This window comes from Setaria viridis, chromosome 6, assembly GCF_005286985.2.
Source record: "Setaria viridis chromosome 6, Setaria_viridis_v4.0, whole genome shotgun sequence".
Classification (NCBI taxonomy): Eukaryota; Viridiplantae; Streptophyta; class Magnoliopsida; order Poales; family Poaceae; genus Setaria; species Setaria viridis.
Window position 1 is genome coordinate 25,032,688 of NC_048268.2, and position 17,334 is coordinate 25,050,021.

The 17,334-nt window shown below is 43.4% G+C and overlaps 1 long non-coding RNA gene across 1 annotated transcript; it reads right to left on the bottom strand.

The window, feature by feature from the left end:
• Window positions 1-10,286: 10,286 nt before the first annotated feature.
• On the bottom strand, window positions 10,287-12,235 carry LOC140223148 (uncharacterized). Its single transcript, XR_011898588.1, has 2 exons — window positions 11,304-12,235; window positions 10,287-10,713 (listed from the first exon to the last, which is right to left on the bottom strand). It is a non-coding gene; the product is annotated as an uncharacterized lncRNA (long non-coding RNA).
• Between the last annotated feature and the right edge of the window lie 5,099 nt (window positions 12,236-17,334).

Genomic DNA, 17,334 nt, shown 5'->3' on the forward strand with positions numbered 1-17,334 from the left:
AGTTGTTCAACTTGAAGACCGTGATCATCTCGTGAGGATGTCCTCAACTGGGCGGCACCGCACTTCGTCATTAAAGAGGTTAGATGCTACGGAAAAGGGGACACGGTCACAATGTCCGTATCCACTCTTTCTCGTAGAATCGAACCTCCTTCTTGACATACGTTGCTGCTCGGCGGAGAACATCCTCGGCGAGATGAACACGGTATGCAAGTTCAACAAGTAGCAGAAGTCATCTATGTACAAAAATTCTTTCCTTACCACTACAGAAGTTGTTGAACTTGAAGACCGTGTTCATTTCGCGAGGATGTCCTCAGCTAGGCGGCACCGCACTTCGTCATGAAAGAGGTTAGATGCTACGGAAAAGGGGACACGGTCACGATGTCCGTATCCACTCTTTCTCGTAGAATCGAACCTCCTTCTTGACATACGTTGCTGCTCGGCGGAGAACATTCTCGCCGAAATGAACACGGTATGCAAGTTCAACAAGTATATGGATTTAAAAAACCATATTGAATTTGATAAGATAAACCGTCTAGACAAGGTAGCATCATTTTTAAACCACTGAAATAATGCATACTATATATGACACATCAATCTCCCTCACATTCTAGCTCAAAATACCTCTCCATTTTTCTACTTCATCATCACATTGTAGCAAATAATCTTTCCATCTCCAAAGCATAAATCAAAGCATAACACGAGGATGAAGTAGCAAACCTTCGCAGCACTTGTTGGCTGAGTCAAATTCCCACGAAAATGAGGGAAAAAAGTTCGGGCAGCACCTCCCTTGCTTGGGCACCACCGGAGAGTAGGTGAAGCTCAGCTCTCTATCAATGTGCTGGACTGCTCGGGCTGGAGGAAGAAGAAAGTCTCTGTCTCGGGGTATAGTGGGGGATGAGTTTTAATCCCGGTTAAAAACTCCAACCGAGACAAAAGGAAACACCTTTTGTCCCGGTTGGAAAGTTAGTCCCGGTTGGAGGATCCAACCGGGATAAAAGGGACACCCTTTTATCCCGGTTGGAGGCACCAACCGGGACTAACCCTTTTATCCCGGTTGGTGCCTCCAACCGGGATAAAAGGGTGTCCCTTTTATCCCGGTTGGATCCTCCAACCGGGATAAAAGGGTCCCGCCACCGACGGCCCCCGCTAGCCGTTGCAACCGGGACTAAAGGGGGGCCTTTAGTCCCGGTTGCAATTACCAACCGGGACTAATGCTCCCCTCCAAATTCCCGCACCCCGGCGCACCCCCTTTTGTCCCGGGCCACTTTTAAACCGGGATAAAAGGGGGTTGATCGAAAGTCAGTTCTCTACTAGTGATCGGTGACTCCGCTCGAGGAGAATTGTTTATATCAAGCATAGAAATGACAACGTTGGAAGTGGAGGATATATTTTGCTCTGTTGATTTAATTGCCGCGAGAGTGGCGGACAAGTTCTAATGATTGAAGATCAGAAGCGTCTCGTGGAGAATTTTTCAGAAGCTATATTTGGAATTATTATATTATCTCAGGAGCAGATTAAATATAACGCCACCACTGAAAGCCGATGAGATGTATCTATCGGCTACATGCTATTCAGATGAATTTGATGACAGATTAATTACGGAGGAGACCGACCGATACAACATTATGGTTTCTTACTGCTGATCTGTTATGAAAGAGGATGTGAGAAGCTGATAATCAAGCAACAATAAAATGATATACACGCAGGGCATTAAATATTGAGTTAATGATTGGGAGTACTACCATTATCTTATGAAAAGTCCATCGGCTAACCAAACAGCGTCAGCCGATGGAAGCAAATAGTGTCAGCCGATAGAATGATGTTATATAAGTATATATATCGGCCTCCGAGCCAATGGGAAGTAGGAACTATCAGCCGATGCACACATCCATGGACATAGCCGATAAGACATTGTATCGGCTGCTTGGCAAATAAAAATAGCATCGGCTGACCGCTTGTTAAAATATTATCGGCCGATTGCTTGGCAAAATAGTATTGGCTGACTGCTTGGCAAATAAAAAAATAATAGGTTGACCAAAAAAGGATAGCATTGCCTGATTGCTTGGCAAATAAAAAAAATTACGTCGGCTGATTGGTTCCAGCAAAATAGTATCGGCTGCTTGTTGATCAGAAAAAGCCGATACTGTTACAGCTCCCGCAACTGTGCTTTGCTGTCATCGGCTGGGTTGTTCGTGCTCCATCTGCAAATATTTGTCCCGGCTAGAAAGTATCGTACGTGCATTGGGATTCGGCAGTACAAATCACGTACACGCGTATGGTCTGCTCAGAAGCTGTCTGTTCGACGAAGTTCCAGGCCAATGGTGGAGACTTGATGACCATGGTGACCTGCATTAATCAACATGAAGTATGTATCGGCTGTTCGGTGATTGGTAGCAAATCAGCTTTCTCATAGCCGGTGACATATGGGGCAAGAAATATCAGGCTTAAAAAAGGACAGTACGATCAATGTCGAAAGTTGTAGCCGACGGTTCTATTATTGTGCAGTCGATGGAACATAGAAGATGCATCTGAATGAGCAAAAGGAAGGGAGCCGATAGAAGGGAATTTAAGTTGCATGAGATCCAATTAAATTAAGATGACGAGAGGTGTTGACATCGAATCATCGGACTTCTACGAAGTCTTCATACTCCGAAACTAGGGAGTCTGTGTTAACACCAAAATTTAGAAATATGCTGATGCAAAAAAATAATGAAATCTCCTAAATAAGGCTCAAGAAAGAAAAAGCAAGAAAAGAAAATCAATCGCACGCGGCAAGAATTGAATAAAATATTCTAGAGGTAGAGTTGGTTAGGATAAGCTTAATTAGGGATAGAGTTGGATTAGTTAGAGATAGTATTTTGATTAGAAAAGATTGTGTACATGACTTGTACGTGGTGCGTCAGAGGCCATCCGCCCTATAAATATAAGGGGTCGTGGCCATTGTAATTATCATCACACGATCAATATACAACATATTTATCTTTTACCTTTTCGGCTTCACGCCATTGTATTAGGAGTAGGAGTAATGTAGCTTCCTGACGAGTTCCTTCTAGCAAGCTGTGCTGCATTGACCTTGATCTCTGGCGAGCTGCAAAGTTCCGTCACCAGGTGTTCTAGGCTTTAACCACCGGGCGCATCGTTGTGGTTTCGTCTAGTTTCATCTACAAGGTATCGAATATCATGGATCTTTAACTTACGCATCGCTTCTGTCTTGATCTACGGTATTCACCAGTTATCCTGCCTTGGTTAAGTCTGCATCGGCTGATATTTATCTGTTCTATCATCTTGCCGTTCAGTTTGCTTTAATTAGCTTTAGATCCGTTCATTATAGATGATAGATCGCTTAATAGCCTGTTGCATCTTAATCTTGGTTACCCCTTCAAGTGCTGTTGGGATTAAGTTTCGTTATGATTGGATTCATCGGCTGGTGGGGTTGGTGGGGTTCAGATTAACATCGTGCTAAATATTTCTAGACTGCAACTACTGGACGCATCGCTGTGGTTTCATCTAGAGATATTGGTAGAGAGTTTAGTTTAGATCTCATCGGTTCGTGGCTCTAGCTATGGTGGAGCGGCAGCCGAATAGCATCCTGTTTTCTATCGGTCGCCTGGCCGATAGTTATTGCAAAATATATTAAATCGCCTGGATGGCCGATGGATCACTCACGCTCGTCAAGGATCATATCGGCCTGATCGGCCAGTTGCCTCGGACTTCAAAGGATTATTTTCACCTTGTCAGTTGAATGGTCAAACTGGCTGGCACGCCCGCGCACACCATGCGCGCCGATTTGGATTTTGCACTGGAGTTAAGTAGATCTTCCAGGTCCTCATGTGGTGACGAAGGATCCACCACCATCAGGATTTTGCGTCAACACATTTTGGCACGCCCAGTGGGACACGGTTATAAGGTTCATATTTTTATTCATATAAAAAAGCATCTTCGGCATCATCGGCCAAATGAGTGTTCATCGGCTTGTTAGAATTAATTCAATATAATATTTCAGCAAAAGCAGCCGATGTAGCGATTGGAGATAAGGCCAAGTCAAGTCTGCGTGTATACGCATGTTCCGGTGGGATCATCTTCATAAATGCCAATGACGATTAGAGATGAAGCTTCCTGCAAAATGATTGGCTACTCTATCCGGGAAGAATTGCTTTTTTATGAGGCATATATAGAGACCCATGTTGCAATTAGGGGGCGTATTCGTGCATTGGCTGAAATAAAAAAATGCATCGGCATATTGAAAATTGCATCGGCCGATTGACAGTCGTATCAGCTGATTGGAAAAATAAAAAGGGATCAGGGATCCGCCGATTGAAAATTGCATCAGCTGATGGAAAATGAGAGCAACAGTTACAATATTTTTTTTAAAAGAAAGCAAGTATCGGCAAGCAGTAGCCGATGGATTTGTATTTCAGCCAATGGGGTTTTTGTTTCAGCTGATAGTACTACTGGCTGATGGCAAGTCCAATGGAGTTAAAATTGCATTGACTGATTGAAATAAAAATTAAGTATCGGCTAATTTATGGCCAAGTAGCATCTGCTGATTTGTTGCAAAGTAGTTTCGGCTGATTTATGGCAAAATAGAATCGGCCGATTTATGGCAAAGAAGCCAATAGACAAAAGCATCGGCTGGTAGAGAAGCCGATTGAGCAAGCATCTGTTGATGAGCTATGTATGGGAAAAAGTATTGGCTGCTTAAACAATTGACAAAAGCCAATTGGTCAGACTGAGAAGCCAACTGGGAAAGCATCGATCGATGGATTGCGTATGGGAGAGAGTATCGGTTGAAGTCTTTAGTATTGACTGCTAGATATTTGAGCAAGCGTCGGCCGATTGACTGCTTGGTAAAAAAAACATCGGGCTGATTGCTTGGTTAATAAAAAAATTGCATCGTTCAAGCAAAGATTGCATGGGCTGATTGGTTCAAGCAGAATAGTATCGGTTGCTTATAGAATATATCGGATATTAATTTCGAAGCATGAAAATATTCATACTCCGAAACTGGGGGGCCTGTGTTGACAACAAAAGCTTGCTGGTTACTGCATCAAGTTTTGGTGTCAACATACTTGATCTTTTGTTTCCATTGCCAGCGGATTCATCGGCTCAGAGTGGGATCAAGACATCAAGCTGATGGAGTTCTTTATATTTCAAGAGGAGTCATGGAGTTCTTTATATTTCAAGAGTAGTCGATGGTGCTTTGAATATTGCAACCAGACGTCATTGGCTCTAAAGATACCGAATCATCGGACTTCTATGATCAGTTTCGGAACATGAAGCCTTCATACTACGAAACTGGGGGCCTGTGTTGACACCGAATCATCGGACTTCTATAATTAGTTTTGGAACATGAAGCCTTCATACTTCGAAACTGGGGGGCCTATGTTAACACCAAAATTTAGAAATGTGCTCTGAAAGGAAGGTATCGGCCGATGATGCAAAAAAATAATGAAATCTCCTAAATAAGGCTGAAGAAAGAAAAGCAAGAAAAGGAAATCAACGCACACGGCAAGAATTGAATAAAATATTCTGGAGATAGAGTTGGTTAGGATAAGCTTGATTAGAGATAGAGTTGGATTATTTAGAGATAGTATTTTGATTAGAAAAAATTGTGTACATGACTTGCCTTGTACGTGGTGCGTCAGAGGCCATCCGCCCTATAAATATAAGGGGTCGTGGCCATTGTAATTATCATCACACGATCAATATACAACATATTTATCTTTTACCTTTTCGGCTTCACGCCATTGCATTAGGAGTAGGAGTAATGTAGCTTCTCGACGAGTTCCTTCTAGCAAGCTGGGCTGCATCGACTTCGATCTTCGGTGAGCTGCAAGTTCCGTCACCAGGTGTTCTAGGCTTTAACCACTGGGCGCATCGCTGTGGTTTCGTCTAGTTTCTTCTACCAGTTACCGAGTATCTTGGATCTTTGACTTATGGCACATCGCTTCTGTCTCGATCTACGGTATTCACCAGTTATCCCGCCTTGATTAAGCTTGCATCGGCTGATATGTATCTGTTCTTTCATCTTGCCGTTCAATTTGCTTTAGTTAGCTTTAGATCGGTTCATCATAGACAATAGATCATTTAATAGCATGTTGCATCTTGATCTTAGCTATCCTTCGAGTGTTGTTGGGAGTAAGTTCCGTTGTGATTGGATCCATCAGCTAGCAGGGTTTAGATTAACATCCTGCTAAATATTTCTAGACTGCAACTACCGGGCACATTGTTGTGGTTTCACCTAGAGATATTGGTGGTGACGTTAGTTTAGATCTCATCGGCTTGTGGCTCTAGCTATGGCGGGGCAACAACTCAACAACATCCTGTTTTCAATCGACCGTCTAACTGATAGCTATTGTAAATTATATTAAATCGGCTGGATGACGATGAATCACTCACATTCATCAAGGTACTGGAATCGGCTTCACAGCCGATATATTTGTCATGATTTATTTTGTTGCACCATTATCGCTACTGTGCTAGGATTATATCGGCCTAATCGGCCAGTTTCCTCGGACTTCACAACGACTATCATCTCCTTGTCAGTTGAATGGTCAAACTGACTGGCATGCCCGCGCACACCACACGTGCCGATTTGGATTCTGCACTGGAATTAAGCAGATCTCCCAGGTTCTCATGTGCTGATGCAGGGTCCACCACCGCCAGGATTTTGTGTCAACACCTTGTAATCTTCCTTTGATTTCCTCAATGATTCGAAGACAATAACCTTGCTTGTATAAATGATAATTATAAGGAGAACCTAGTGGAAACTGTGTATTCATATTAGAACTACCTATGGTTAATTAGGTTAGGAAAGGAAATCGAAAATAGACCGTACCCACACTTACTTAAAGTTGTTGGGCAGTAGTATGTAATGCTTGTAATTCTGTTACTCCAAGAATTTGTATATGTGGTCCAATGTAGACTTTGGTTGATCCCATATCTGTTGTTGGTTAAATAAGTGTTTCTGGCCATTTCTAGCCGTTAGAACCGGAACTAAAGGGGGCTCTTTAGTACGGGTTGATATTACTAACCGGGACTGAAGAGCCCCCATTACAGTTGGTTTTTGGACGCGGAACTAACAACTCCTTTAGTCCCGAGTCCAAAAACGACTGAGATAGAAGATCCTTTCTCTACCGTGAATATTGCCAGAAAGAATTGAAAGAGACCGCTTGCTAAAAATATGTCATAGATGTAGACCAAGCTACCAAGGAGGTAGACCAAACATGATACACACCATGCGTACCTTGCTGTGCAGACTATGCATAGACAAGACACCCGACCACATGTTGGCCTCGGTCACATCAAAAGAATCATGTAGGCCACCAATAAACTACTTGAAGCGTCATTCCGTATCGTATATGCATTGCCGGTTCATCTGCATTACATTACATAAAGTAGTATTAACTATTTGAATAAAATGAACCAATTTAAAAGTAATGTGTTGTACTCTACTATAGAAAGCCCTATCACTGTCGGATCCAGAAACATCATTGTTGATGGTCGTTAAGTACCAAGACGGTCAATATTCTCAAGAATAATGGAGAATTGGCATTTCTTACACACATATTTGGTTTTGAACAATGTAGTCCCACATGTCCTTGGAGATTATTTGGGTGTGGGTGAAATAATACAAAAAGAAGGAGAAAACACACTCCCATGGTGAAGAAACAAAACTCCGACCAATGAGAGATAGCCACAGGGGCAGCACACGGATCCATGGGCCCACAAACCGCATCAAACTGTCTTACCAAGGCGGGTAGCACCCACAACCATGATTAGGACCCACCTGGATGTCTACCAAGAAGAAGGTTGTGAGTGGGGCCAGGAGGGGTTCGGCTGAATCATCTCTAGCTCCCCTCATCCCCAGCTGGTGCATGGCGGTGGTTAATGGTGTCCCTACATCGGTTAGAGGAGATTCCCCCAAATATTCCTCCTGTAAACCACCTGTATGGACCTATACATAGAGGGGTGTGCTCTCCAATCCAACACACACCACAAGTTTAATCACTCTCTCCCTCTTTAATTTCCATGTTTATGGAGTTAGCCTAGAGTAGCTCTGCTCAAGGTTCCAAGTCCACTTGGAGTTAAGCATATGTCTCTTGTATCGTTATTTCCCAGATTGACTTTATGCTTAGTTCTTATATGCATGAGTTAGTCTAATAGCCTTGCTCTATTGATATGCTCGGCTTATATGCTCGTATGCTAGTCATATACCCTTGCTGCCGTAGTATAGGCTTATATGCTCTCATGTGTGCCTTTAGACCTTGCTACAATATATACTTGTTGTGTATACATACCATGTATAGGCTAGTCGATCTATACCATGGCATTGGTTCAATAGCCATGTTTTTGGTGGCTCCAACCCTAGTCAGAATAGCTCGGGACAGCTAGAGTGTTGTTAAAAATGCAAGAGTGATGGTTGGGTTGTTTAGCATCGTTGGATATGGGTTTTCCCCACGGGTTTCTAAGAGTAGGCGGCAGCTAGTGACAGCCCTGTCCGTCCTTCGTAATCCCCCCACATTCAAGTACGCCATAGAAGTTCATAAATTAGCAGTAACTACACCGGCAGACCGGTAGGGTATTGTCTCCCTATAGTACCTTGGTGCATAGAACTAGGTCATATACACTGTGTGTCTATGTTTACGCTGATATGATCTGTGCAGTATATAGCATGTATATATGAACCTAGAGCTAACTCCTAGTCCATTCTCCGTAGCTTAGTTATCTTGAGATGATTCTTCTGTGTGTGTAACACTACCCATCTTATCATTATCCTTAATCCTGTCTTGTGTAATATATCTACTCATCCTATGATATACTCATATGCATAGTAAACTATTTTGACCTACCCGCCTTCCTTTGGGAAATACGATACCCTGGAATAATCCTAGGTGAAATGCTACAACGGTATATCCATGTGCTTACGGAATTATTCATGACCATTAAATATACCAACAATCATCACTATCTATTTTGGGCATCGTTAGTGAAGGGTCGGCAGTGATGGGCATCCCCTTCACCAATGGAGCTGGAACTGGCGGTGATGGCCATTAAAAAAAATGGGACCCCACCCAGCGTACCCCGCAACCCGGCCGGCTGCGCCTCCCATCATCCCCGCCGGTCGCCCTTCCTCTTTGCCGGCCGAGCATGGTTCCGGCCCTCATCCCTACCGCCTCGCCTCCATCGCGACCCCCTGCCGATGCCCTCATGCCTGGCCCCCCTCGTCTGGCCGGCCACCCTCCCGATGCATCCACCGGGGCCCTCGCACCACCAACCACCCTAGCCTAGAGAGAGAGAGGAGGAGGGAGGTGAGGCCACGCACCTCGTCCTACAACGCCGCTGTTGCTCCTCGGCCCACCGCGCCTCACCCCACACCACAGCCGCACCTCGCCATCTTACCGGCCGCGACGCCCCATCTCACCGGCCACCGTTCCTCACCCCCACATCGGTCATCGCTGCTCCTTGCCCTACTGCTGCTCTTTGCAGCCGCGAATGAGGGGCGAGTGGAGGGGGAGGGGCGGGGCAGGAGGAGGGCAAGATCCGGGAGGAAGGGAGAGATTTTGGGAGGTGGAGATGGAAGGATATGGCGGAAGGTAGAGATCTAGAGGGAGAGAGCGGGAGGGAGAGGGGGGCATGTGGGGAGAGAGCGCATGTGGGGTGGGGCCGGGCTGGTGGGATGGAAGGTAGAGGGGCCGGAGGGCGCAGTGCATTCAACTGGATTAAGTAAATATTTCGGATTCGAGACCCCAGCTTTATTATCACCGCTGGTCCGTAGTACCATTCGGTGCCGGCTCATAATTTAATTTGAACCGGTGGTGATGTTTTATTATCACTGCTGGTTTCAATTTTCACCATCGGATCATATAAAAATCCGGCGGTTAAAAATCCGCTGGTTTCGATGAAAACCGACAGTGATAGGACGACTGTGATAGTCTCTTCTCTAGTAGTAGTATATTAGTACCGGCTGCCGGATGGTGTTGCCGACGAGTACTTCTCCAGGGGCGATTCAGTACTGATGTTAGCAAAGCTTGTTCTCTATGAATTTGGGGATGGAAAGCTAGTTCTCTAGTTGTGATTTGTTACATATATCTCTATGATAGTCTAGAAATTGCATGTCCTTCGTTGACATAGTTGAAGCTGCTTCAAGAATTTACTTCGTGCAGTCGTGCAGCATATTGGATTATCACCTAGACAGGATACATAGGTGAAGCATTGCATGTGATTGTGGCTGATAATTATGCAGGACGCTGTTGCAATCAACCATCAAGAAGACTGGAGCGATGGGGTTGCCTCATCAACAATTTTTATATATGGCTGCAGTATTATTAAGCCCACGTCAATAATTTTTTCTCCGCAGCATATATATGGTTACTCAGTTCGCTGGAGTATCGCTGTGGAAAAACATACGTACTGCGCCTCGGAACTAACTGGCATTCAGGCCATCAACGACCAGATATTTGGGACAACCAACAAATAGTAGGTGGTTCCTAAGTTGTAGTCGTATGTACTAATGCGCCTCGATGGGGTTTTCTTCAGATATTTTATTGCCGTTCAATGAACAAGCAGATACATAACCTGTGCAGAAAATTCCATCTCCACGCATGCCACTGCACCAACAAGATCCTCAGTCGACGATGATGGCTCAGCCTGTTCCTTCTGCCACCAAATCCTCAATCTTCCCTCCAGCAACGGAGAATGCACCTTTAGTACCTTCAGTATCAGATGTTGCAATCGGTACCGTGAAACCGAGACTAAAATCCTTACTTTGCAGGGGGCAAAACAATCTTGCAAATATATATTTTGAATTCCAACAAAATTTAAGAAATGTTAAAGATGACTAGCTGAGAGTCAACAGACAAGATATGATATTAGGAATGTGGGAGGATGAATGCATTTGTACAGGGGTCATACTATTTCCAGACTCTTCTATATTTCCATATGACTACCTACTTCAATGTCACGCGAGCCATTCAAAAAGATACATGGTACACTTGTATGTCTAATCCATTATTGATTATTTCCTCTTGTCATCTCTTACAAGTATTTCTCCATACTATAGAAACGTGCAACACATTTTTAGGATATGGACACGCATGATTAATATGCTTGGACTAGTATACAGGTCATCTTTGGATGAGTACATATGAATGCCAGGGAGGGACTGATGGATATAAGGAAAAGGGACCATGCATAAATAATGACATATGTAACATGGCAATCTTCATTGCCATGCAACTCCTATCAACAATCATGGAATACATACTACTGCTCCAGAAGGGTGGTGTGCAAATTTATTTTACCTCGCGGTGAAAATCTCCAGAGCAGGCCTGAAGTTAAAATAAGAGGCAGTCACTATCGATCATGACAGTCTCGAAACTGTACAGCACTATGCTAGTCCTAGTCCTCATGTCGTTCGTGCTGTCGTGTAGCATGATGGATTATTAACTGGGCAGGACACGGAGATGGCTAGCGATGACAGAGGATGACGTACATGATATTCACCTCTGAAATGAAGCGTAGGCTAATGAAGCACAATTGCATGTGAGTGTGGCAGATATTTATACAGGACAGTGATTGCAATAATCGACCATCGAGATCGAAGACAGGGGCGATGGGGTTGCCTCATCAATAATTCGCGCAACCAGACAAGCTGCAGACTCAATATGGTACGAAGCTATTTGGTCAGCCCACATGCTCTGATATAACATTGGCATCTGCTGATCTACAGTATATATGACCAGAAATATTGTGCCACCTCAATAATTTTCCGAAGTATCGTTGGGGAAGCACCTACATACTATGCCTCGGAACTAACTGACATGTTGGCCTAGGCGGTCCAGGCCGATTGGACAGGCTCTTCCTTATGGCTCCTCACGTCCCCTTCGTTTCCGAGTAATCTCAGGTGTTCTGAAGTTTTCTTTTCACTTGCATGTGGACCTTATATATCAATAGCTTCGGGATAAGAATGCCTCTTGATAACCTTCCAAATCGTCGCTTGATTCACTTTGATTCCAAAATCATCTTGCCATATCTTTTGAGACTTAGGCCCTAAGGCATCATGGAGGATTGCTCGCCAAGAATGAGCACCATTGGGCTCCTGAGGACCCTAGGCCGATCAGCCTGGGCTCTATAGGTTGATTGGCCCAGGCCCTCTCTGGGCCCATTGGCCTTCATCTTTCTCTGAGTCGACGCTTATTGAGGGCTTTGTCCAATTATAGTCCATTATAGTCTAATTTCCAAAAAAATAGAATATCCTCCAAAATACAATACATTTGTGAAAACAGCCCAATTATTAGGTATGATCAATAGTCTAGGTATTAAATTAATGTTATTATTTAAGATAAATAGGGATAAAGGGTGTCATTAATAACGAGCACCAACCAGCGTACCAGCTGTTAACACTAACCGATGCTAATATGTACCCTTTAGTACCGGCTATTTCACCCGGTACTAAACGAGACAAGAGCACCCTAACAGAGGTTAATACCATCCATTTCATGAGTAAAATACTATGATTCAAAAATAATTCAAATCCCTTAAGACAATACCTATCAAATGAGTAGATTGTAAATAGAGTAAAACAATGTCCTAATGAAACGGAACACTTCTGGTTCGTGTAGAGCACAATATAGAAAACAGTAGGGTAGCTGTACGATTGACACGTGGTCCATTAATTATTGAGCCATCACTATGGACATGTCTTCATGAGTAGTGTACTAGTCATGACACATGGTATGTAGTAGGTGGAGGTATTGAGTTAGCCATGCCATGAGCACTTAGTTACAACAAACACTTTGCCATTATCGAGCATCCCAAATCACTACAAAATCCATAGTTTACCATATACTACAAAATCTGAGTTAAAATAAGAGCATACACGGAAGAGTCCGAATGCACCGGTTTAGGACCAGGCACATTGAATTACTAGAAAAAGTTATCGGACAAGGTTTTGGGTAACCGCATGAAAAATGTTGGATTTTACTGAACACTTAGTTACAATTACCATGCCGTGAGCACTTAGTCACCACAAACATTTAACCACTTTAGATCATCCTGAATCCCTATAAATTCTGTACCTTACACCGTACCATGAAAACGACAAGAACAGAGACAGATGCAGTGAAAATCTCCAGAGCAGGCCTGAAATTAAAATAAGAGGAGGCAGTCTCTATCGATCAGGACACGGAGATTGCTAGCCATGACAGAGGAAGACATGATATGATATTCACCTCTGAAATGCAGCGTAGACTAATGAAGCACAATTGCATGTGAGTGTGGCAGATAATGGACCATCGAGACCATCGAATGGTATGAAGCATGATTATCACCTAGACATGATATCCTAGACAGGACGGTGAATTGTAAAAAGAGTAATCTTGATCAAAGAATGTCCTAATGAAACGGAACATTTTTGGTACGTGTAGAGCACAATATAGAAAACAGTAGAGTAGTTGTACGATTGAAACTGCATCCATCCACGTGGTCCATGAATTGTTGAGCCAACACTGTGGACATGTCTTCATGAACACCATCTAGTGAGGACAGGATGCAGAAAAATATAAAAACATGTCATAGGGAGGCAGACCAATCTTGCAAGGAGGTAAACGAAACGTGATACACGATCTGCCTACCTTGTCGTGGATACCCCAAGAGAAGATGTCATAGAGGTGCAGACCAAGCTAGCAAGGAGGTAGATGAAACGTGATACACGGCCTGCCTACCTTGCCGTGGATATTAGCCCTGATATCATTCTATTGTTCAAGGAATAACACTCAATGCTGCTGCTGCTGCTGACCTGGCTCCATAAAGTTGTATTCCTCTAGCCGCTTGCACTAACTTTATCTGAAGTATTATTCTCTCTGCCCTGATATCTGAAGTATTATTCTCTCTGCTGACTTTGCTGAAGAACCTACATAATATGTCTTGGAACTAACTGACATTGATTCACAGACAAACTCTACAAGGTGCTGTTGTTGCCATATTTTAGAGCATCCCAAAGGACTATAAATAATATAGTTTACCATATACCGTATACCATTATATGTTAGCTAAAATAAGAGCATAACATGTCGCAGGAGTCCAAAAGCACCGGTTGAGGACCAGGTACATTGAATTACTAGAAAAAGACAGGGGGCAATGTTTAGGTAGCCACATGAAAAACATTTGAATTTACTGTTCCATGAACACTTAGTTACCATGCCGGGAGCACCTAGTTAACACTAAAATTTAGCCACTTTAGATCATCCCGAAACACCCTCAATAGCGACAAATTTTGATTTAAATGCCGTCACCAATGATCCTCAATAGCGACGTGTTTAGGTTTAAATCCCGTCACTAATAACCCTTGGTAGTGACGTGTTTTGGTTTAAATCTCATCCCACTGATCCTCAATAGTGACGTGTTTTTAGCAACACACGCTATGAATGACTTGTCATTGGTGACATGTTAAATGCGTTATCTCAATGGCAAATCATTGGTGACGTGTTTTAAAAAAACATGTCACTGTGAGAGTTATTGGTGAAGGGTAATTAAAATGCATCACTAATTTTGTAGCATTAGTTATGATATAATTTAGTAACGCAAAAATCTACCATCAGTAATGAGGTTTAGAGCCGTCGCTAATGTGGGTTTCTTACGAGTGATGCAAGCTCTACAAGGTGCTGTTGTTGCCATTTTAAAGCATCCCAAGTGACTACAAGTTAATAGCATAGTTTACCATATACCATAAAAATATTAGTTACAATAAGCACATCCGCATGTGGAAGAGTCCGAATGCACCAGTTGAGGACTAAACACATTGAATTACTAGAACCAAATGTAAGACAAAGAAAGGGGTCAAGGTTTGGGTAACCGCATTAAAAACATTGGATTTTACTGTACCATGAACACTTAGTTACCATTACCATACCTTGAGCATCTAGTTACCACAAACAATAATTTAGCCACTTTAGAGGTTCCAGAATCACTATAAATAATATACCAACACCGTACCATGAAAACATCAAGAAGAGAGACGGGTACATGGACCACCATCAAGTGAGTAGTGACAGCACGCACAAGAATACCCGGAACCTGTTAGCTTGTCTGTAGTGATCTGTTTTCTTCCCCATAAAATCCATGAGTATTGCCACAAATAATGAAAGGGGCTGACCAAGCTAACAAGGAGGTAGAGAAAACGTGATACACGTAGGTTTCATTCAAGACATCCATGTAAGATTCATTCAAAACATTCATGGAAATTTCTTGTAAGTTTTCATGTAAATTTCATTCAAGACATTTGTTAGAGGTGTTGTATATATATACCTTAACGTACATATATCTATGATTTCATGGTTGTTAGTGATGGCAGATGAGGAGCATGCAAGGTATTTAATGGAGCAGATTATTGCTAGTGGTAGTGGCTCCAACCTGCCCGTAACGTACACCAACGAAGAGAGCAGCCAGGCGGACATGTTCCTCAACATATCCGGTGATGGCAATGAAGAGCCCGAGCAAAACCTTGCCGTGACGGAAGGTTCCAGTGAGGTATATATCATTTCCATTGTTTTACCCCATCTATAATTTCATATTCATTATTACTATGTACTAATTAATGGATCTTGAACCATTAGCCCTCTAGATCAACGAACCGAAATAAGCCCCGAGGTCTTACAAAGATAATGCAGGGAAGGCATCACATCACGGAAGTCACAGAAGAGGGCACATCAGTTGCTCCCGAACATGTGGCAAGAAAGTACGTGAGTCAAACCGGGCAATGTGCCCATCAGCATTAGGGAATGAAAGGGCAATAGAAATGATCTATACACGCCCCCGGATACACAAAAGGATATGCTGTGGGCAAATATCAAGAAACACTTCACATTTCCCAAAGGATATGTTGAAAAAGATGTGAAAGCGTGGATGCTGAAGAAGATGGTCACCGAATTCCAGACATTCAAGAAGATGTTGGATGTCAACTTCATCAAGAAGGGTCGAACTCCGGGTTTCGATGAGTGGCCAAAGTTAAGGGACCACTGGGAGTCATTTGTCAAATACAAGACGAGTGAAGGTGGTGCGAGTAAGGTTCGCATCAATGTTGCCAATGCTAGCAAGGAGTACCATCATCATCTAGGGCGACGTGGTTACAGCACTGCAATTCCCAGATGGCGCAAGATGGAACAAGACCTGATCGATCGGGGTATCGTACCAGCAACTCCTGACTGGCCTGATCGATTGAAAAATTGGTATTATGCTCATGAAGGCAATCTGAGCCAACAGGATGCGACATTGGTCTTCAATAAAACAATACGTCAGAAGGCCGGAAGGCTTATTAGGAACATTGAAAATGCTAAATCTGGGAGGTTCAAGGTGGATAGAGAGAATGATGAGCTCACATTGGCCCTTGGGACTATCATCTCTAGCATTTCCAGCTCCAGGACTGTCGTCACCACCGGGACCGTCGCTTCTTGCTCGATCACAGTCTCCATCTCCAGCACATCCTGGTGGTGCGAACGATGACGACAACAACACCCCTCCCTGCCCACCATCGCCGGGACTAAGACCCGCATCGAGTAAGGAACCTGCAGCACCACTGAAGAAGTCGCGACCACCGCCTTCCAAGCCAAGTCAGCAAAAGAAGAAAGCAGAGAAGCCTAAGCCCACTGAGAAGCCAACAACCGATATGACCGATGCGGAAAGATGGAAGGCACTCAAAGAAGAATGCAGGGAGTGGTTCTGTAAAAAGAACCAAAGAAAGAAAAGGAAAGCAGATGGAGCCACCGCCAGTAGATCCAAGAAAATTATAATTTTTTATTAAGATGTCAAAAGGAGCCAAGAAGATGATTCCACAACTATCAAACTACGACCGGGCGTTAGTCAAGGCTGATGAGAGTTAAAAAAGGAAAGGAAAGTCATCTTCAAGTGGTACTGTCCCCCACCTCGAGGATCTACCAGAAAAAGACGCTAAAAAGATAGTAGCAATGCTCTTGGATCAACAAACACATATATCATGAGATTCATGCAAGAAACAGGTATGTGCCTTGCTGAATGTCTAGGGCAAGTTGATATGCTAGCTCTAGAGCCATTTGTACCGAAATGGACCTTTGAGCTAGGCAAGCCTCTAGTAAGGCCTGAGCTGGTACAGAAGCTATCCACATAGCTATATGAATACCATGAATGGTACATGAAGCAGTCTGCCAATGAGAGGAAAATGTTCGGTCTCAGGGAAAAACTGATATTTTTTTTCGGCGAAGGCGAGAAAGTCTTGTGATGGAATTCAAGGATATATATGAAGTGTACCATCAGGATGCCCTTGATGTCTCTCTCATCAGCGCCTAGGTTATGTAAGTGTAT